Raw genomic sequence first — 23,135 nt, 5'->3', positions numbered from 1 at the left:
GAGCTGGGAGCCTGTGGGGGACTGGTCATCCGCTCCTTCTGCAGGACCGGGACGGCTGCCCTTCTGAGTCCTTCATTCTCCTCGGGTGCCACCGGGCTCAAAAGGTGCCTATCCTCGGGAGGACCCTGGGTACCTGTCAGTGAGACTGTCCAGGCCTCTTCTGGTTGAGAGAAGCGCAGGGTGCAACCTGCACAGCTGTACATGGAAGCCCGAAAGATCGGCTCTCCTCCAGGGCCCGTGTCCACCTCGGGAGCTCCTGCTGTGGGGTCCCACTCTCGGCACCCCTGCAGCCTTGCGGTGTGAGCGTGCCCATCAGGGATCCCGGGACCTCACCCACAGCAGGTGGGCATCCAAGCTCGGCCAGCTTTGTTCTGAGGGTCCCCGTCCACCTCTGCTTTAGGCGAGCGTGTCTGGGGCAGCGCTGGCCTGGACGCCCTCCCCACCACCTGCCCCGGCAGCTCCCCGGGCCCGTCCACCTCCCGCCTCCGGCCAGCCTCCTGGTGCTTCTGCTTTGACTTCCCCGTGGCGGCGTGACCGTCCCCACCCCGCCAGGTGAGGAAAGCCTGTGGGAAGGGCTTCTCGCCCCCAGCCCCTTGCAAGAAAGGGCCCCCCTCAATGCCTGGGCCTTGGGGGCCTGTGCTCCTCAGACATTCCCGGGTAATCTCTTTCCAGATTGGTGGTTACTGCTGAGCTTGTGAAGAGCACCTCCCAGCAAGCCACGCTCGTCCCAGAATCAGGAGAGGGTGAGGGCGGCTTGGTGTAGAGCCCACTGGGCTCTGTCTCCGCACTTTGCAAACTTCAGGGCATTTTTACGGCGATCACGCTCTGCGCAATTCCACAGTCTGCTCTTTCTCCTCTGGTCCCCAGGGAGCATCTGGCCCCGTCCAGGTTGGACACGCGCTTTAGTAACGGTGCTGTGAAAATCTGCCGTAAGTCCGTGCCGTCGTTCACATACATAGTCTCCTGCGGTCGAAAGTTAGGCTGCTTCCAGTTTTGACTTTCCGAAGCAACACTGGAGTGGACGAGCCGTGTGCCCGGATGTTTGTACACTTGCCGATGTCCAGAGCATCTTTGGAAGTTGAGGGCGGCGCCCGGAACAGCCCAGAGCTGGAGTGGGTGAGGGGCCCGGCAAGGGGCTTCTCAGCCGGGTTTGCTGCAGGAGCTGGGACAGAGCCGATCTCAGGGTTTCCGCGTACAGCTGTGCAGGTTGCACACTGCACTTCTCTAGGGACCACAGTCTTGTTGAGACACAGCATCACTGGCGAAGCCTAGAGCTGTGTGTGGTGATGGTCCAGCTGGGAGAGGCCGGGCAGGGGGAAACTGAACATTCCTATGGCCTCTGCTGATGGGATCGTGAGCCCAGGGAGGCCAGATGCCGGCTGGGCTGATCATACACGCTTCTGCCCCAAGTCTGGATGGCTGTTTCCCTACCTGGGTGCGGTGAACGTGTGTCTGGAAGTTGTTGGCCCTACAGGTGTAGAAAGTTCTGGAGGAGGAGCGAGGGTCCTCTGGCTTCCACACGGCCCTTCCCCTCTCTTGGCTTTTGCTGCGGACTCTCTCTCCTGGACACTCCCCGCTTTTGCCTCTTGTCCGGCTCTGGCTCGTCCTCCAGACCCAAGCCACAGCCCTCCCAGGTGGGCCCAGGACGCCCTCGGAGCTCTCACGGCCGAGCGGCGGGAACTCAGGGTCTGCTGGACCTCCAGCTCCTCCGGGTCCCGGGCCTCCCCCCCGCCCCCCCACCCCAGACACAGGGTGTCCCGGGAACGCGGACAATCTGCTTCCCCCCGCCATCATACCAACAACCTGGTGTATGTCTCAGCCTGGCTACTCACGGCTCTCTGAAGCTTCCAGAAGGCCTCCTTTATCAGACAGACGGACCGGTAGTTGGCGAGTCAGACCCCCAGGCTCAGAAATGTCTTCTGCTTCTATGGAAACGACCTTGTGACTCGAGCCCAGTAAGTAGCTGTGCCAGGCTCTTGGGCGGGTGAGTGCCACCCACGGCGGTCTTATCACTGCCATTTGTCTGGCTGGCCAGCTGGACTCCCTGGTGACCATGGAAGAGCTCTTTCTTCCAGGACACTTCAATCGCAGCTTGGCACTTGCCCAGGTATTTGTATGTTTCACGGAAATGATTGATCTTTGGCTGCTTCACAGTTGCATCGTTGTTAATGGGGCTGCTCTGTCAGGGCAGAACTGCTGAACCAGAACCCTTGATCCAGGAGCCTTTACAGGCTGGTCGGTGGCGTGGCCGCCCTCACCTCACGCGGCTTCCCTCCGTTCTCTGTGGCGAGAATATGGATCCTGATAAAGCACTTGCCCACCCACCCAGTCATCTTTCCATTCACCCATCCACCCACTATCCATCTGTCTAAAGTCCATCCATCCATCCATGCGCCCATCATCCCCCTGTCCATCCACCCATCTACCTATCCATCTAAACACCATCCATCTGTCCATCCATCCATCCGTTCATCCATCTAAATACCACACATCTGTCCATCTGTTCATCCATCCGTCTGTCTTTCGTCCATCCATCCATCCAGGCACCCATCATCCACCTGTCCATCCACCTATCTATCTATCTGTCCATCCATCCATCCATCCATCCATCTAAATACCAAACATCTGTCCATCCATTCATCCATCCATCTGTCTATCCATTTGTCTATCGTCCATCTATCCGTCCATCCACCCATCATCCACCTGTCCATCCACCCATCTATCTATCCATCTAAACACCATCCATCTGTCCATCTAAATACCATGCATCTCTCCATCTGTTCATCCATCTGTCTGTCTTTCGTCCATCTATCCATCCATCCATCCAGGCACCCATCATCCACCTGTCCATCCACCTATCTATCTATCTGTCCATCCACCCACTATCCATCCATCTATCATCCATCCATCCATCCGTCCACCCATCATCCTTCTGTCCATCCACCTATCTATCTTTCCATCTGTCTATCCACTCACTATCCATCCGTCCATCCATGCATCCTTGCACCCATCATCCATCTGTCCATCCACTCATCTATCCATCTATCATCCATCCATCCATCCATCCATCCACCCATCATCATCTGTCCATTCACCCACCTATCTATCCATCTGTCCCTCCACCCATCTATCTGTCTTATAAGCAGTTAGTCAAAGTGCTTCATCTCTGGCCTTTATTGTGTCAGTTGTGAAAAAGGAATAAAGATGCCCGGCTTACACAACTGTTATGAAGGTAGGTCAAAGGGTGTAGAGGCTGTTGGAACAGGGCTTGGCCGTGGTAGCAAGCAAGGCACTTATTTGGGAGGCGTCCCCGCATGTTAGCATCCAGCATGGTCGGTAGGAGCCAGGAAATGGAAATTGTCTTCGCTTTGGCTCCTGGCCGGTGACCTTGCTAAGTCCTCGATCCTCTCTGAGCTTTGGTTTCTCCACCTGGAAAAGAGGGCCAGTGACATCTCCTCAAGGCTTGGTGAGTCAATTAGATGAGGTATGTAAGGTGCTTATCCCCGGGTCAGGTAAATACAGATTGTTCATCGTCATTGTCATCGTCATCAATTTAACAGGAATTTTTCGAGTGCCATGATGGGCCGAACTGCTGAATTACGTGCCCTCTAAAATTCGTACGTTGAAGTCCTAGCCCCCAGAACCTCGCGGTGTGACTGTGTTTGGAGATGGGGGTCTCTAAAGAGCAGATTAAGTTAAAAGGAGGTCATCAGTATGAGTCCTGATACCACGGGCCTGGTGTCCTTACAAGGAGGGGAGAGTAGGACACAGACATGGCTGGGAAGGACCATGCTGGGACGCAGGCAGAAGACGCTGTCCACAACCCAGGAGAGAAGAGGGAGGACTCAGAAGCGATCGCCCCGCCGACACATACCTTGATCTCGGACCTCTAGCGGCCCAGGCGATGGCGTGCGGCCGTGGGGGAGACCCACCCCTCCCCCCTCAGGGTGGGAGGTTCCGGTGCCCTGGCTTGGCTAAGGACACCCATGTCCTGGACGATCTCTTCCCCGCCCCCGGGGAGGAGGCTTCTCTTCATGGAAGAAGGAGGGTCGTGTACAGATCATCTCAGCACTGCTCTCCCCGAGCACTCTGGGCTCCAGAGGCGGCACCTGCCATGAGTTTTAACAAACTGCCACAGCGACTTGGAGGGACGAAGTCTGACGGGGTCGCTCGTGACCGTGCTCAACGGGAGGGGGCGTGCTGCTGTCTGGCTCCACCGTTCCCTTGCTGGTGGCCCCGGGGACAGGTGTCCCCCCAGCCTGAGGTCGCCATCTGACCACAGGGGCCGAGGTGCCACCCGGAGCAGCTTCAGGAGCACCTGCCAAGCGACCAGCACTCTGGCCGACGGGACGTCCACATCCTCAGTGCTGCCTTGCAGCCCGGTACCCCCGAGGCCGGCCTGAGGAGGCTACGTTGCAATTCCAGAAGCTCCCGCCAGCCCAGAGCCACGTGCAGCTCAGCGTGGGAGCACAGCTCCGACCCTTCCACGTGGTGGGGACCTTGGAGGAAAAAAAGGTGCTATTTTTGCTCAGAAAGTGCGCTGAGCGTGAGCCTCCTCTTGTGGGAGCAGCTGGATGGGCGGGAATAATGGTAATGCCATCGCAAGACGCGGGCCGTGCCGTATTATTAACTTGTCCGAATCCTCAGCACAAGCCTGAACTAGTTGCGATCACTTGCCCTGTTTTACCGATGAGGAAACAGAGGCACAGAGAGCGTCCTGGGCCCACGGCCACACCTCCTGCCACCGGGGTCGCACCCACCGCTCCCGGCTGCTCTTAGGATGTGGGGGAGGGTGTGGTGGCCCTGCCTTTGTGCGGCACTGCTGGGGATTTTAAGTGGTGGCCTTGCTCTCTCTTCCCCGCCGCAGCCACCTTGAAGGCCAGGGCCGGGGCCACAGAGGGCCTGTCACAGGCCAGGCCTCCGGGTCTCAGCCTGGGAGGAGCTGCCCCGACCGCCACCGGCCACCGCGGACGTTGTTGCAGGAAGGCAAGCCGGGTAGCCAGCCACGAGATCTCCAGGATCGCTTGTTACTTTGGCAGAAGCCTCCCCTCCCCCCCGCCCCGTCCCGATGAATCTCCTGGGTTGGGCCACGGACCCTCTGCCAGGACGAGGCATCGTGTCTTCTGATGCTTCTGGTGAAGCGGGCACAGCACGGACCCTCTTAGCCCAGGAGTCCGGGAGCCAGGCCCCAGGGCAGGGGAGCTTTCGTCCGTGATGTGAGAGTCGGGGTTCCTGGGGGGGACCCCAAGTATCGGTGTGAGTGTTTGGGGCCAGCGGTCAGGAGCAGTCACCGGAAGGGTCCACGGAGGCCAAGGGCTGCCCCAGCCCGGCCACCCTGGGGAGAGGGGCTCGCCCCAGGCCTGCGGTTTAGAGAACTCCCCGGAAAGGAGCTGCAGGGGTCAATCCATGGCCCCAGGATGCCAGAGCGTCGCTCCCACACTGTGTCTTTTAGAAATGGGTCTCCCCCTCTTGGCATCATAAACATGAGCAGCTTGCTCACAACGACAGCGGGTGAGGCCTGTGCACGAGCAGTCTTGCTGTTACTGGAGGCAGTAGGATTGAAAGCGTTGTCTGCGAGCAAACGTACCGCCTTCATCACGGGTCATTTTTTCTGGATTCGATCAGAGAAACGATTTGTAAGGTTTAGAGCCAGACACGGGCACTCGCACGCAGGCAAGTGTGTTCATCATGCCCATATATACGAGTATTTAAATACCCTCCCTCTTGCTCCGAAGTGGATGGTTGATACTCACCAGTTGCACAGCTGAAACCCAGAGCCTGTGGGTGGGCTTGTCGGCAGCGAGTGAGGCTTACCGGCTGCTGGTGGGGGCCGGTGCGGGGAAGGGGGTTGGGGTTGAGGTGCCAGGGTGATGGTATAGACGTGGCTGGGGTGTAGACATAGCTGTGGGTGTGGACGCGGCTGGGGGTGTAGATGTGGCCGGGGGGAGTCCCCAGCGGGCTCTACCCACAGTCCCTGAGCTCAGTCATCTGTCACTCGGCACACCTTCCCGAGCTGCAGACAGACGCTGGTGATTTGGGCCTTTTCTTGGCTTGGAGGAAGCGGGGCCTCAGGGGACCCCGGGGGCGGGGAGGGGGTGGGGGCTCTGAGCGAGCGCGGAGAGATGACCGCCTTCACCTCTCGAGGGCAGTGTCGTGTTTGCAAAGCCCTTCTGTCACTGTTTGCCCATTTGCTGGACCCTGTAACTTTGTAAATTTACAAATGACGGGATCCTATGGCCGGGATTGAGCCCTGGGCTGGCACGGAATGGCTGTGTGGTCTTGGGAAAGTTCCTTAAGCTCTCTGGGCCTCAGTTGTCTCCTCTGGATACTGAGGATAATCGTAAGGCCCTCCTACCTCTCAGCCCGTGGAGGGGATTAAGAAACACGCTGCGTGCTCAGCCCGGGGCCAGGCAGGGAGTCAGCGCCTCTCCCCCGTCATCCCTCTCCCCCTCCCGCGTGTGCTCCGTGCTTCCCGGCGAGGGGTCGAGGCTCGGAGAGGGTGTGCTGCTCCAGGATGTGCTGGTCCGTGTCCTGGGGGTTGTGGCCCCTGGCCACCCTCTGGCACCACGGTGTGACCCTGCCACGCAGCCGGAGCCACCAGCCCACTCCCTGCCCGGTCCCCTCAGGGCTCGGCCCCCGGGGGAAGCCCATCCGGGCCTGCCTGTGCCCGGCGGGCGAAGTCACCTGGCATCCAGGGACCCCAGCTGGGGTGGCACCTGCTGTGCGTGGGCGTCTGTGTGCGCGTATGTCTGTGCGTGCGTGCCTGCGTGGAGGCCGCTGTGTGCACACGTACGCCCAGGTGTGTGCGTGTGTGTGCACCGTCTCTCCTGGCCGTTCCGATCCAGCCAGGCCTGGCGAAGGGCACGGGCCCCCGGGGCCGAGTGCGGGCCGCGCTGGGCATCATTCGGGGCTTTGTGGTCAGAGCAGAGCTGGCTGCGTGTCTCCGTGCAGAGAAACGGGGCCCCCCCTCCCGGCTGGTGACAGTCCCGAGCTCCACCGGGCGGATCTGAGGACACGGCTGGCAGCGCCTTTGCCGGCACGTCCCAGGGCCGCCCCTCCTGCCCGGGTCTCATCTCAGTCCCAGGCCAGAAAGCCCGGAAAAGGGCAGGTGGGCGCCGGATCCCGGGCAGGGCACACGGCTCCCGGATGCGGGACAGGGAATCTGTCCCGTGGGAAGACAGCACAAGCTCCCATAACCTGGAGAGGCCACTCCTCCCCCGGCCCGGCCCCCCGAATCTCACTCCCGCCGCCGTCTGTCCCCCAGAAGACGGGACCCTGCAGCCAGGGCCTCCCGGGCACAGCAGATGGCAACCTCGCAGGGCTGTAGATATTTATTCCGTAATTATCACACCAGGACCGCACACTCGACCCAAAGCACTGAAGTCGTCAGAACACAATCTTTTTACGGGAAGCAGATTGAAAATCCATCAGTAAGTTCCCATCTATCACCGCTGCTGACAGAAGCCACCGGAAAGAGAAAAACAAACATAAATAAGCCTTGTCCCCCCGGGGTTTGTCGGAAGCCGCCGAGGGGTCCCTGGGGGCTCTCGACACCGACGCCGACGCTGAGTGCGCCCGCGGCCTCTGGCCCCCAGAGCGGAGAGGAGGCGGCTCAGGCCAGGAGCCGCCCACCGGCCTCCGCCTCCTGCCCACCAGCACCTCGCTGGGGTCTCGCTGCCTCCAGAGCCGAGTGCGGACGAGCAACCCCCCCTGGACACGCCCCCAGCTGGGGGCCGGGAGCAAGTGACCGAGGGAGCTGCCTCCCAGCTTCTGTCCCCTCACCCCCAACCCCTTGTCTCAGAAGAAAGCTCCATCCCAACCTCCATTTGATAAGACTCCAGTACGGTCCCAGACCAGGGGGCGGGTGCGGAGGACGAGGGCCCTTGAGGTGAAAGGGTAGCAGGGGTGCCTATGTGGGTGAGCTCCTGTGGGAGCCAGGGGGGGCCCGGGGCTGGGTGAGTCAGGGGCTGCGGTCTCGAGGGTGGGGGCTGAGGCCAAGCCCCTCCTCGGGCCATGACCGTCGTGCTCGTTGTTAAGGATGTCGGTTTCGCGGGTGTCCTCGCGGTGTCGCCAGCCTGACCGCACCTCGGCGTCTCGGCCGTCTGAGCGGACACTCGAGAGGGCAGGAGCCAACCCCACTGGCACCAGGATTCTCCCAGCATCCGCCGCGTGGCCATCACCTGCCTCATGGCCGCTGAACCCACAGGGGCCTGGGGGGCCATGACTGCGTCTCTGGGACCGGCCGGGCGGGCGGGATCGGAGCTGGGGGCCAAGCCGGGAGTCCTGACTCCGTCCACCGGACCCCCGGGGAGACGGAGGTGACTACTAATGAATTAGGAATCGATCTACAGATTCATCCACACCTCAAAGCATGTCTTCTGTTTTTACACTTAGTTGCTCGTGAAATTCTATTAACACCAGGATACCGGTAACAAGTACAGGACGGACGGTTCTTTTCTCTTGTTTTCTGCCAACAGCGTCTTTGAGATCTAATTCACCTTCCGCACAATCCGTCCACCGAAAGTGCACAAGTCAGTGGCTTTTGGCGTATCTGAAGTTGCGCACCCGCCGGGATCAATGCTGGGATGTTTTTATGATGCAGAAAGGAGCCTCCTTCCTACTCCCTCGGCCCCGAGCAACCACGGACGTCCTCTCCGTCCCCGGGGATCTGCCAGTCCTGGACGCTTCCCACGACGGGAATCACGGGCGCCGTGGTCCCTGGAGTCTGGCGTCGCTGACACAGCGTCCCGGGTCCCGGGTCCGTGCGCGCGGCCGCGTGTGGCTGTCCTTCCCTCCCATTTAAGGCTGAGTGACGTTCCATCCGGCGGATGCGCCGCGTGTTGCTTGTGCGATCGCCTCACGGCAGGCATTTGGGTCGGCCCCGCGCCCTGCTTCCTGCGAACAATGCTGCCGTGCACGCGCGTGCTCGAGTTTTCGTGTGGACGGGTGCTTTCGCTTCTCTCGGAGCAGAGTTGCCAAGCAGGGCCAAGGGTGGCTCCGCGCCTGACTTTGGCGCGCCTGCGGCCGCCCCGCCAGCGTTCTCCCCAGCGGCCGCTCCGCCTCTCGTCCCCGCCAGCGGCGAGTGGGGGCCCTCCCGTCCCCACAGCCTTGCCAACGCGTGTTAACTGTTTCTGGCGCTGCCGTCCGGGCGGTCTCTCATTTGGATTCGATTCGCATTTTCCTGACGGCTACGGACGCGGAGCGTCTTTCCACGCGCTCTGGCCACGCTGAGCCCCTACCCCCAAACCCTTTCCTCGATCTCCAGCACCCACAGGCGGGCAGGGGTTCCCCCCCCCCCCACCGCCCCGAGGTGAGGGAGCGGCAGCCCTGGGCCACGGCCCAAGGTCGCGTGGCCCCGTGACAGAGCTGGATTCAAATCCAAGCTGGACCTCAAGCCACAGATCGGCCTCAGGCAGGCCCCAGAGAGCATTTAGCCCTGTCGGCGAGAAAATGACGGGCCAGGCATTTATTTCTTCTCTCAGCCAGAGCAGCCCCGTGTCTGTCACAGCTGAGCAAATTTACATTAGCAGCTCAACTGTCAGACCCCACGCTGCACGGGGGCCTCCTCGGAGCCCCTTCTTGCACGGCTTTCTGCTGATTAATAAATTAAATTAAGCCCATCAATCCACCCGGCGGCCGCCAGCCTCCTCTCTGCCCTCCTCATTAGAAGCACGGCCAGCCTCACGGCCGCAGGGCGCGGGCACCGTGGGCGGGGTGGGGGCCGGCCATCCGACCGGCGTTCAGGGCTGTACGTGGGGCCCCCGGAGGCCCCGGCGGGTGCGTCCGGTTCCAGGAGGGGACGGAGGCCCCACGGGAGGGATTCGGGCTCGGTGACCGGGGTGTGGCCGCCGTGGGTGTCGGGAGGCTCACCTGTGCCCGTGGTCGGATGTTGCCTTTGGCCCCGAGTCCCACGTGGCTTGCGCCAGCCACAGTCCTGACCGTCACTGATCCTGTCTTTATTTAAAGCTTTTGGTGTTTATTCATCGTGGGTTTTTTTTCTTTTTGGTATTAATTTTGACTTGAGATGCAGTGCGTTAAAATAGCGTCTCTTGTGATGATTGGTGCCTTGGCTCTCCCTTAAGTTTCATGCCCCAGGTGTGTACCCGGCGCTGTGCGTCCAGGGCCCGCGGTCGTCCGGGGAGGCGGGGGCGCCCCAGAAGGGTCCCGCAGGGAAGGCCGCTGCCTGCCCGCGGAGGGAAGCTCACCGTGGCCCAGGAGCGGGGGCAAGAAAGAGGAGAGCCTGGTGGCAGTGGGGCACGGGGACGGGTCTGTCTGCACATGGGCTTCCGGGGGGTCGCGTGCAAGACGTCTTGCTGCGGCCCCGCTGGCGTGGGCCGGGCCAGGCTGGGGCTCGGGGGGACGGAGCATGGCCAGGAGCGCTGAGCGGGCATAGCGCCATCGGCGGGGGGAACCACAGCCATGACCGTCGGGCCGCGGGGGGCCGGGGGGCTCCCACCCCATCACGCCCGTCCCTCAACGGTGGCAGCCTCGTTCTCTGCGAGGCGGCGGCCCCCTGCTCGCGGGACACACAGGCTGGTCGCAGGCCGACCGTTGGCCGGGTGCACCCGTTCTCCCCCGCCTCTTCCCAAGCTGCTGGCCGCCTGCAGTGAGGGACCCTCCACCCTGCCGGTGGTCTCCCTGGCTCACCCGCAGGAGCCGGGGCTCCAGCTGGGCCCCCTCCCGGCCTGTGCTTGTGACCCCCCCCATCGTACCACCCGCCAAACGTGGCTTACGAAGATGGTGTAAGAGCTTGGCCGTTCTCCTGCCCTGTCTCTGTCTCTCTCTCTCGTTCCCAAACCGTCTGAAACCAGGCTGCAAATCTCAGAGTGTGAGGGGCCCACCCCCTAATGGAAACGTTTTCTCACACAACCACAATATATTGTGTCACCTAAAAATTACTAGTTCGCAGCCGGAAGCCGGTCCGTAAATGTGCAAGCTGTCCCCGAATGTCCTTCATGGAGATTTTTTTGAACTAAAATTCAGTTATCGTTCGTGCATTGGTTTGCTTATGCCTCTTCGATGGCTTTTAGGGCTAGACACGCTCACTCACTTTTCGGGGTAACATTCGCTTTTTTGTTTATAAAAATGATTTTTATTTTCTAAAAGCCTAAAACCGTTGTTGACTAAATGGGGGCACGAAATGACACTGTGATGTCAGGTGTGACTTCTCGGACGAAGACTCGGGCTGGGTCCCTGCTGCACGCCCCACGCTCGGCTGTTCCCCGGGCGGGGTACGGTCCATTTCTCATCCCTTTGCTTCCTGAGCCACGGAGTCGCCTGTAAAGGCTCCCCCGGAGTCGGGGTGCAGGTTTCCGGCAAGAGGACCGGGTAGGACTGGCTCGCGGCAGTGCCACACACATCAGGGCGTCCACACGCTGCTGTCACTTGGTTCTTGGAAAGATGTGACTTCCTTATGCCTTAGCGAGTAATCTGTGGGGGGATCCTTTTTTCTGTTGGATTCGATTTTGTTTGGGGGAAGATACAGGGACAGAGATGTGTCAGATCCATGTAAGAAAGGTGTTATTTGGAGAACCTTCCCCTCCACCCGCCTCCGCCCTCCTGGGGACCCATCTCTGTGGCTGTGAGGGCTGACTGAGCCAGGCCGTGCACGTAGCACCGGGCCCCCTACCTGGCAGGTGGCCCTCGCTCAGGCGAGCCCTGCCTCGCGGTCACTCTTCAGTGGGTTTGGAAGCTTCCAGAAGCAATGCCTGCTCTCCTCTGTCTTCTGTCTGTACCTTCACCTCCTCCCTGCCTGCCCACCGAGAACGTTCTGGTTGACACACAGCAGGTGCTCAGAAGCCTGAGCATCCAGAAGAAGCCACAATGATCCCTCTCATCTCTGCTGTCACCCCCACGCAGCCAATGGCCTGGTGACATGGGACATGCTCCCTACGCCTTTATCTCTAGCCCTTGCAACAGCAGACTGGGGCTGGCGAGGCAGGAAGCCTCGGGCCAGAGTGGCCCCAGAAAATGGCGGGAATGAATGCCGGGGGTCTGACCCACACGGACACTTCCCTGCTGAGCCCCATGCGCCCCAGCGGCCCCCGTGCCTGACAACGGCTCTGCCTGCAGTGGAACCTGTGCACCTGCCCTCCCGTGCTCTCCTTCAGGTGTGCATGTTCCCGTGCAGGTGGAGGCCATCGGGGGTGTCCGAAATGCCGGACACTGGCATTAGAGCCGGCCACAGTCTGACATCAGCTGCACTTCTGATTTCCAAACCTCCGTGCCAGAGGCAGCACCCTCCCCTCCTATCAGAAGGAGGTTGTCACCCTCAGAGCCTTGTCGCCCAGTGGGGGCTGGGAGGAGAGCTGTGGACCGCCTAAGTACCAGTGACCCTAAATCCCGGCTTCCCGAGGGCTCTGAGGCCGGCCCAGTTGGTTCCCGTGGGTCCTCAGAGGGCTGGAATCCTAGCCGACTGCACCCTAGCTGGAGCCCAGCAGGGGCTCCCAGACTTGAGAGCGTCCGGAAGGAAGCACGAGACTGTGGCGCCTTTCCCATCTCAAGGCCATCCTACAGGGGGGAGGAAACCTTTGGGAGCTTGGCCAAGTCCTCATCCACCCCCAAGGGCCCTGGGGGGACGGCAGGGTGTCCCAGGCCTCCGGGCTCCAGGCCTCCTGGAGCAGGAGGCCAGCTGGGTCTCCCAAACGTCCCCGGTGCTGGTGGCCCAGCCTCGTGGGGCAGCAGGTGTCCCGGCCCGGGGCTGGGTGAGAACCTCGTGGCAGGCGGGCACCTGCCTCCTTGTGTGAGTTCGGTGGAGACGAGAGAGTCCTGTGCACTTGGGGGACGGCCAGGGCGGTGGGGCTGGGGGAGGACTGAGCGCGGGCTTGTGGCTGTGCCCTCGCTGGAGGTGCCCTGCGAGGGGCTGTGGGGCGCAGGCTCAGTGTTCCCACCCTCGGAGGTCCCCCCTGTTCCCTTGCGGTGGCCCCGGGCATTTTTCACACGGGCGGAGGCAGGCATCTGTGGCGGGTGAAGGCACCAGCAGGTCACCGGGAAGGTGGGGTCCCTGGTGGACCACCGAAAAGAACAGAAGATGATACCGGAACCCAGGCCCCTGACTCCCAGCGCCCAGCCCTTGCCCCTGCCTGGTTGTGGGACCGTGTGCCCCAACATCCTCCTCACCTGCAGGTGACGTGGGTGGGGTGGGTGAGATACGGCGGTCTCCCAGATGGTCCCAAGGGACGCCCGCCTGTGTCCCGCGTCACCTCCATGGGGAGGGCGGGGACAGGGTGAGGGGTCGCCTGCCAGGCCCGCCCGCTCCTGCCTGTCCCTGTCTTTTCCTCTCTCAGTCTGTCTCTCAGACTGATTGGCATTTTTCGATTCAGTACCAGACATTTTGTATGAAAACTTGTCGAGGCTCTGGATAAAATTGTCTGGGCCTGCTGTTGTCTCCGGGGGGAGACGTTGAATTATGAATCCAGCGTCTTCAATGGTTATGAGATGATTTGGGTTTTCTATTTATGGTGGAGTCAGGATTCAGAAGGTAATTTTTAATCTACGAATTTGTCAATTGCACCCACGCTTTCGAATATATTGGCATAAAACTCGTGTTTATTGACACGCTATCTTCTTACCTCTGCAACCACGGTCAGACACGTACGTGATTATGTGTTCATCTGGAGTTTTTTTTTTTTAATTTTTTAAAATATTTATTTGCCCCGGTCGCCTAATGGATAAGGCATTGGCCTCCTAAAATATTTATTTATTTCTGAGACAGAGAGAGAGAGAGAGAGAGACAGAGCACAAGTGGGGGAGGGGCGAGAGAGAGGGAGACACAGAATCGGAAGGAGCTCCAGCCTCCGAGCCGTCACCACAGAGCCCGACGCGGGGCTCGAACTCACAGACCGCGAGATCGTGACCTGAGCCGAAGTCGGACGCTCAACCGACCGAGCCCCCCAGGCACCCCATTGTCTCAAGTATTTTAAATCTGTTTCCCATCTTTTATTCTTGATTGATATTTCCAAAGATTTGTCTATTTTATTATTAATTTCCTTGCGTGAACTGGTTTCAAGCTTTTTAATGCTCTCAGGGGCGTGTTTTTCTGCTTCCTTCGTGATTCAATTCGAGCTACTTTCTTTGGTTTAGTCTGTTGTCCTTTTGGTAGTGTTTCAGGCGGACGCACCTTGGCCTTCCCTCTTGCCTAAAACAGTCTCCGGGCACCGTGCATTTCCTTGTACTTACGCGTTAGCTGCGCTTCTCAAGTTTTGACCTGCAGTCTCTTATTACCTTTCACTATGTTCCAATGTCTGTTCCGACTCCTTCGTTGAGCACGCGTGACTCAGATTTTCTCGATCGTTGGCCTTGATTTCTCGGCGTAGAGTTTTCCCCGGTTGCTGACTTAACCGCTTTGTGCCCAGAGCATGGGGCCTCGTGTGTTGGCGAGCCTTGCTCCCATCCGGGGAGGTCACCGGTTCTCAGAAACGTTTCCCTTCGCGCTAGAAAGATCGCCAACTCCCAGCTCTGGGGTGCCCGTTTCGGCCTCTACAGGTTCTTGTGCGTTAACCGTGTCTTTCGAATCCCCAGCACCCCGGTGGCTGTCCGCGGCGCCTGGTCTGCCTGAGTCCACGTCGCGGATGGAGACATGATAACACCGGTCCGGGGCGGTCACAGCCTCTGGATGAAAGGCTTTGCTGTGTCCAGTGGCGCCCGTGGCGGGAAGAACTATCCCCACGGTCTGGAGCGGCCGTCTCGACGCTGTTTGCTGGCAGGTGGTCGGGCACCCCCTTTCTCCAGGCTCCTCCTTCCTCCGTCTGTGTCTCGCTGGGTCCCGCGTCCCACAGCGTCTTCTCCACACGGCGTGCCAGCCCTGCACCCACCGACCCGCTCCCTGGGACGCGCACGGCCCGCCGATGCACTGCGCTCTTTCAGCGCTCTGCACTCCCCCCGCCTTTCCTCTTGCTCGTTTCCTCCTCCTCCTCTGGTTCCCCCACTTCGGATTTCCTGTTAGTCTGGCTGCCGTGGCCTGTATTTCTGGTTCTCGGGTGTTGGGGCTTGGACACTGGTGGCTGTAACTCCCCAAGGACAAGGTAGGCCAGCCCATGTGGCCTTTCCAGCACCGCAGCGGCCTCAGTGCCCACGTGCCCTCCTGCCCTGTCTGTGCCGTGGCTCCCGTCTGGCTGTGGTGTCGGACAGAACCCAGACGCATTCGGGTCCCCTCGGATCTGGCCTCTGGGGGCTCACGTGTCCCCCTGGGGTCACCTCCTTTCAGGGTGGGAAGTGAGGCGTCACATCTGTCTTCTAGAGACAGCCAGACCAGGGCAAAAGGTGTCAAACCTTTCCTTGAACCCAGGGCTCTCAGACGAGGAAGTTGAGGAGGAAACCCCACTATTCTGGAAGCTTCTGTGGGAAGGGGGTTTCCTCACCCACGCACAACTCCCCCACAGCCCTATAGGTCCAGACCAATTGTCCCGGTGGCCGGTGTGACTCAGGACCAGGCCTTCAGGTCCACCCCCGGCCCCGGCCGGGTCTTGCCTCCCGTCCCGGGAGAGGCTCCGCCTGCCTGCCACCCGCCTTCTGAGGGTTTCCTGGTGCTCCCAGCTGACGGACGGAGGGTCTTCTGAGCCGGCTCACCAGCCCCTCCACCCCCAAGCCGGGCTGGGAGCCCTGGGGCTTTTCCCCATTCAGAGATGAGGAAACTGAGGCTCGGGGGGCTTAAGCCCAAGGCCAGACGGCTGCACGTGTGGGGATTAAGTCACCCTCACGCCTCTTCCCTCTTCTCAGACCACCATCCGGGCTGGGGTCAGGGCAGCCCCCACTCGCCCCTCACGCTCCGTAAATCGGCCTCAGTTTCCCTGTTTGACCACGCGTCTGCTTCCTGCCAGAGCGCACGCGGGACAGCGCACGTGCTGGGGAGGAGGCGGGAGCGACCACAGCGCTGCGACAAGATGCGCGGCCAGAGAACTGCACGGGTGGGGGTCGCAGCAGCAAGGACGCCTGCAGGCGGGGCGGGGGGACGGGCTGGCCGGCAGGCGAGGCGGGGCGCGTGCACACGGCACTCCGTGGGCGGCCTCCGGCAAGGCGAGTGACGTGGAGGTGAGGGGTCCCCGGCCCATCTTTCTCTGCTGACCCACCCTGGCTCCATGCATACCGGGGATGTTCCAGAATGTTCTCCCCGTGCTGCACTGTTGGAAACTGAAATGCGAGGCAGGACCCGCATGCCCCAGGAGGAGGATGACGAGGAAGCCGAGGTGAGGTCTGCTGGCAGAGGAGGGTGGCAGGCAGCAGGGAAGGCGTGAAGGCCACAGCCACGGGCGTCCACGTGGCCAGGTGACCCAGCAAGCGGAGATGCAGAGACACGGTTGGCGTGGGGCCTTTTGAGCCAACAGCAAAGCTCCCAAGGCAGCGAGACACGGTGTTTGTGGACACGCACGCGTGTGGTGAGAGCTCGGAGCCCACAGGACGAGAGACGGTGACGCCAGCAGGGCTGGGGGGGGGGGAGGGGACGGGGAAGGGATAGGTGCCGTCTCGAAGGCTCCGTCTCCTCCCAAAGAGGGATGGTTTGGAACAGATGGCAAAATGTTAACATCTGTTCAATCTGGGTGGTGGGTACCGGGGTGTTTTTCACGTGAATTCTCGAGCACTTGGAATATTTCATAATCGGAAGCATTTTAGAGGCTTGGCGGGGAGGGCAGAGGGATGGGGCCCGCTGGACAGCCCCCCTGGGGCGTCACTGTGATGTACCCGGCAGGGCTGGGTGTGGGGACGGCCTGCACACCCTTGTGGGCTGCATGGCGGGTGGGGGGGGCAGCTTTCTGATCCTGGCTCTGTCCCCAGTCCCGGGCACCCTGGGCAGGGCCCTTGGCTCTGAGCCTCAGTGTCTGTGTCTGTAGGTGGGGGCCAGCCTGCGGGAGCACCTGGGGCCGTGTCTGTGGAGCGCCGGGCACATGACCTGCCGCTCAGGGTGCACAACGTTGCCGCCCGCATGAGACACGCGTGCAATTTCCCACACAAGCCGTGTTACCTCCCTAGAAAGGGCAAAACGAACCAGAAAGACGTCCGAAAGACGTCCGATCATCATCCCTGTCGCCTGTCTGGCTGGCGCGGGTCACGGAGCTGGCATCGCGCAGCTGGTGGGGAGGCCGGCGGGCTCGGTCCCCGCGGAGGGAGCGGCCGCCGCGTGCCCTCACCCCGACCCCGCACCACCCTTTTCCCGAGGTCACAGCGTCTTCTGTGACAGAGCTGTCCCAGCCACGGTCACAGTAACCACGGGTCCGCGATGCCATCCGTCCTCCCGACGCTGGGGGTGAAGGTTCATTCACCTGCTGTCCACTCTCAGGGCAGGTCAGAGCCGCGGTCACCGGGGTGGGAGGCCCCGAGAACACACGACGTCACCACTGGGGGTCTCCTGCCCCAGACGTGCAGTGAGCAGTCGTGACCGCCAGGGGACAAGCCCGAGCAGGAGCGGTCGTGGGGACTGCACCCCTCGCTCCTTCAAACGTCAGGCGGGAAGGACAGAGGCGCCCGAGGGCCGTGCCGGTGACTGGGGCCGCGGGGCCGTGACCGCGGGCGGCGGCTGACGTTTGTGGGGACCGCACGCGCAAGTGATGGCTGCACGAGAATGGAAACGTCTGGTTCTAAGAAACGCACGTGGGGGGGATCGGGGGGTGAGGAGGCCTCGACCCAACAGCGCCCTGTGGCTCAGAAGGGTCCCGTGCGTGGACGGCAAGACCCTAACCGTGAGGGGCGGGCTCGCTCACGGGGCTTCTTGGCGTTATTCTTGCCCAGAATTATATCAAAGACAAATCCTGAATGAGTAACATAAAAGTTATCAAAGAAAGAACAGATAATGATAGAAATGGGAGCCTCGCAGGGCTGGGGTGGGGGGTCAAAAGGCAGACCTGGGTGCCGGTACATCTGTCTGTTTGTCCTGCGGCCGTCGGTGGCCACGGGACCACAGGGGCTGAGAGCAGGGGCCACTATCCCCTCACACCCCCGTTGGTGGAGGTCCCACCGCCAGCTGTCCCCACAATGGGGTTTGCCTGGCGGGCAGCCGGGGTGGGAAGGGCCGGCGGGCGGGGTCTTTGGGGTGTGGAAGGCAGGCCCTTTGTGGCCACAGCCCAGGGTCCAAGTTGTTTAAAAGCAATTCCAAGATGTGCTGATTTTCTGAGCCTGGTGAAAGTCACATGAGATGCCGGGGAGTGACTCTGGGGGAGGCGTCGTCCTGATGGGGAGCGGCTTGGGGTCCCACACACACCCTCTGGCCCTCCCACCCCCTCGGGCTCCAGCCTTGACGGGGTTGGGGGGGGGGGCTGCCCAGCCGGCTGCAGAAAAGGCACTCTGCTTCTTTGAAAGGAAGAGGTCTGTTTCTCGAGGGGCTCAAAAAACAAAAAAACTCCACATATAAAAGCACATGTTTGCAAAAGAATCACCATTGCCTGTTGGTTTCTCTGAGCGTCGGGAGACCAGCTTCCAGGCACAATAATGGTCCCCAGACAGGACAAAGCTTGTAGCCGGTGAGCGCGGTGAATAGCGGGGGAGACGGGGCTTCAGCCCAAGGCCAGCAGGTGCAGCCCAGCCCCGAAAACCCACGGCTCCCCGAGAACCCCAAGTGCGGTCCGGACAGGCCCCAGGGGGGGCCCGGCTGCCTTGCCAGGGGGCCGCCTGCCCTGCCGCCTCTTTCGTCTGTGGCCTCCGGTGTGAAGTTCCCAGTGACAGACCTGCCCGCCAGGCACGAAAGCAACCAGGAGGTAATTAAATGCCAAGTCCGAGAAAAGCCTCCGCCGGCCTCGGCACCTCTGGGTGCGTCTCCGTTCCTGGTGGCGGCCGCCGGGTTGACCAGGAGGCTTGTCAGCATTTCAGAGGAACCCGGTGTGACGGGGCGGGGAAGGGACAGCCGGGACTGACACCCGGGTAATCACCAGAAATGAGACCGTCTGCACGCGTCTCTGCGCCTCTGTGCCCGCGACACCAGCTATTGTTACGCGGGGCTGCGTCGGGCGGTTGACCCTCCAGGTCCTGGCTGAGAGCGGACGCCTCCGGGGCCCCTGCCCTGAGCCCCCGGCTGTGGCCGCCCCACTGCAGAGGCCAGGAATCTCGAAGTCTCCTTCCAGCCTGTGAACCGGCCGCCCTCGGAGGCCCATGTATCATAGCACACCCGATCTTCTCATGTGGCTCAGCGAACCCAGCCCGCTGTGCTCCTGACTGTTCCCCTCACCCTCCTCCCTCCCTGGGGGACCAGATTCGTTCCCCGTATGACCCGAGAGAGAGAGAGAGACAGAGACAGAGACAGAGAGAGAGAGCTGGAGCTCAGACACCCTCACCTGGGGTGCGTGGGGCTCCCCACCACCCACACTGTGGCCGGGCGTCGGGAGACCGCTGACCCTTGGCTACTTCTCCAGAGTACCTCCCACCAGGCAGCCGGGTCCCTGCTTCCTGCTCATCTCCTGGGGGTGCAGGAGCTCTGACCCCACACCTGGGCGGGTAAAGGGATGCCTGTCCTCCTAAGGCAGGTCCTGGGCTCAGGATGGGGCCCGAGAGCATTTATTGGGGACTGCGTGGCTGGTGGTGGCGGGGAGGGACAGAGCAGCCCCTTGGCCGCTCTCTGCCTCTCACGGGCTCAGCCGGAAGAAGCCAGCTGGGTGGCCGGCGACTGAAAGCACATTCCTTTCTTGCCTCCCAAAGGGACACTGGTTTCTGGATTTTAGTTTTTAGCTGCCAGCTCAGGTGGAGAGAGGCTTTTCTGGGTCTCTTGCCTTCAGGCAGAGCCTCCCCTCTGACAGCCTACTGCCTGCTACTGAGGCTGGGCCCCGGGCTAGCCCTTCCCTGTCCCTATGTCCCTATGTCCCTTCTCCCTAGAGAGACGGACCTCTCTCTGCTCCTACTAGACCTCTGGCTGGTGGGTGAGAGATACCCTGTAGACAGAGGCTGGGACGTGCCCCCCGACCCCCGGGGAGAGATCCTAGGTCAGGGGTCTGCCCACGGGACAGGGGGTGCAGGTTCCAGGCCTGCGGCCTTGCCTCCCCCACCCCACCCGCCCTACGGGGCCTCCCCCACGTCTGGAGGCCCAGCCCCAGTGCCCTCCAGGGTCTGGCCCTGTCTGTGTGTTCCAGTCATAGGTCCTGCCGTTGGGGTGGAGGCCTGGGGTCTCCCTGGGATGGCCTGCAGACTAGTCGGTCCTGGATGAACAGGAAGGAAGCACATACCGTTTATTTATGTGAGGCCAGCCAGGCAGCGAGAAGAGAAGCAAAGCCCAGAGTCCGGGCCTGGTGGAGAAGAGAAGAGGGCCCCAGGGAACCTGATGAAGCAGGGAGGAGGGAGGGCGTTCCCCAGACCCTTGGGCGTTTCCTGTTGGAGCCCTGGAGGCAGCGTGGGTGTGCGTGTACCTGGAGGTCCCCGACTGAAGGTGAAGGTCCCGTCCCTGGCGGGCGTGGCAGCCAAAATCCAAGGGGACCTGTCTGGGGCTCCACCTCGGAGCCCTGAGCTTCCTGGGGCTCTGAGTGTGGCTTCTGCCCCCCGCCTGCGGGCCCTAAGGCGCGATCTACACCTGCGGGCAGGTGACGGGCGGGAGCGCACCTTCCCCGGGCGCTGGCCCGGAGGATGCCCTCTGGGGCCTCGGGAGGAACCCAGGATTCGAGACTGAGCTACCCGTCCGTCTCCTGCTGCATAGATTCCAGGTCGTCAATGCCCGGGGTGGGGGTGGCAGGACTGGGCTCTTCCCTCAACAAGCTTCTTCTCCCGCCCCATCTGTCAGACCACACTGGACAAGGAGTCACCGTGGCCTCCGAAGGAACACAATCAATCTTCGATGGAGTGTCCACCCCAGACCTCAAATATCCAGGAGTTTAGTTCCAGATTCAATACGGCCACAAGGTTTCAATGAGGCCATTCATTCAAAACCAGTCATGTCTGATCCCTCGGAGAGCACGGTGCATTTGTCTGCATCTAAGGGAGGCAAACAGGCCAGGTGGAGACACCGTGGCTGCCTTCCGCGTCTGGGGCTGGTCTCTGGATGTGCTCCCCAAAGTCTAGGGGGGCTGGGGTCCTGCGTGGTGGAGGTGGAGGGGAGGACCCTTGCAGGTCGCCAGCTCGTTCCGCCCATGTTACAGATGGGAAAGCCGGGCCCAGGAAGGCCCAGCTCACACAGCCCGTGAGGGCGGGATCCAGCTCTGGGCAAACTAGACGGTGGGTGTTGGTTGTAAGCCACGGAACAAGGGTGGGGGAAGGAGGGACGGGCACTGATGGATTCCTCAGTGCTCAGTGGCTGTTTACTGGACGCAATGACATGCCCAGCGAGCGGGGAGCGGCCTGACAGATCCGGAGTGGAGGAAGCCCGGGGCTCGCGGGTCACTGGTCACCCCCCGGCCGCCCGCCCTGTGCTTGGAAGCTTCCGGCACGGCCGCGGACAGGCCAGCCAGACCTCGTCTGTCCCGCCACCGAGCCGGGTGCGGCCACGGACTGACAGGTGGGCAGGTGATGCCTGGGCCTCTCTGGCCCCGCCAGGCTCCCCGCCGTTCCCCAGGGCATGACACCACCCACGCTTGGCTCCCGCTCCTGCTGGAGGACTTTTGTGTCTTTCCAGTTTGGGACCGTGATGAGCGAAGCTGGGTTGACCGTGGTGTGGACGCACGCTCATCCGTCCTCCGTAAGTCCCCTCGGAGCGGAACTGCTGGGTCCGGTGGTAGCTCCGCGCGTAACTTGATTAGAAACCGCCAACGGTTTCCCAGAGTGCTCGCAGAGAGTTCCGGCATCTTCCCTCGCGTGCGTGGTGCGGTCAGTCGTTCCGCGGGTGTGGCCCGGCGTCTCCGCGTGCTCCCCGCTCAGCAGGGGGAGCTGACGATGAGGGTGGGCAGGCGGGCCGTGGGGACCTGGCTGTGACAGGCGCTCAGCCACCTGCTCTGTGTGCCGTCCGTCTGCCTGGTTCCAGCCCAGGCGCTCCTCAGGCTCTTCCGTCTCACCGCTCTGGGCGCGTGGGGCATCGTGTCTGACGGGGGGGGGGGGGGGGGGGGGCGCCTGCGGCTGCGGAGGGGCATCCTGGGACCCGGAGGGGCCCCCGGCTCTGGACGCAGGGCACCCACTGGGAGGCCGACCGATTTCTGCATCCAAGCCCTGGCCTGAACGAGCCCCTGGGTGGGTGAAGGTGAGGGCCTCTGGGGCCTTGCTTTGCCCTTCCTTAAAATGGGAATACCTCTGGAGGGTGGAGATGTCAATGAGGTTGCTGTTCCCCTGGGGAGGTCGTCCTGTTGACAGAATGGTGGCTCTTCCGCAGGGAACCCTTTCGGCCAGCGCTACCCAGGGGTGGTCTGTGAGCCAGCCGCGAAGTGCTAAGCGTTTAGGCCAGAAAGCCACAGAAACCGAGAATGTCTTAAGAGCCACTTGACGGGATAATTTTGTCTGTTGAATCTAAGAACAGAACATTGGGGCTTATGATTTGTGGGTTTTTAAAAAAATGTTTCTGTATTTTTGAGAGAGAAAGAGAGAGAGAGAGCGTGAGCAGGGGAAGGGCAGAGAGAGGGGGACAGAGGACCCAAAGCGGGCTTTGTGTTGCCAGCACAGAGCCCGACGCGGGGCTTGAACCCGCAAACCGCGAGATCACGACCTGAGCCGAAGTCGGACGCTCAACCGACAGAGCCACCCAGGCGCCCCAATTTGTGAGTTTTTGTTAATGAGTGTTTGGGGGGGCTTCATTTTTCTGGGATTGGTCTGTGCTGATCAGAAAAAAACTACTCCTAGTCTTTGCCACGGTGGGTTTGGGAAATACAGATGAAAACTGTGAATAATAAACTTTTCTCTTTACAAAAAGCAGCATGGGGGCGCCTGGGTCGCTCCGTCGGTTACGCATCTGGCTTCGGCTCGGGTCACGATCCCGCCGTTCGTGGGTTCGAGCCCCGCGTCGGGCTCTGTGCTGACGGCTCGGAGCCTGGAGCCCGCTTCGGGTTCTGCGTCTCCCTCTCTCTCTGCCCCTCCCCTGCTCATACTCTGTCTCTCTCTCTCTCTCTGTCAAAAAGAAATAAACATTAAAAGAAATTTTTTTTCGAAAGCATCATGGCAGCGACTGTCGCCGAGCGCAGCGTGGGCCCCAGCGGGCGTTGGCGGGGGTCCACCTGCTTTCTCGACAGACGTTGGGTGGGTCCGTGTCAAGGGCCTGCCAAGGTGACGTCGAAGGAGCGACTGCGGGGACGCCCAGCGCCCACCCTCTGGGG

Source organism: Neofelis nebulosa, chromosome 12 (genome assembly GCF_028018385.1).
Source record: "Neofelis nebulosa isolate mNeoNeb1 chromosome 12, mNeoNeb1.pri, whole genome shotgun sequence".
Lineage (NCBI taxonomy): Eukaryota > Metazoa > Chordata > Mammalia > Carnivora > Felidae > Neofelis > Neofelis nebulosa.
The sequence above is the reverse complement of the archived record's forward strand: the minus strand, read 5'-3'. Positions refer to the sequence as shown.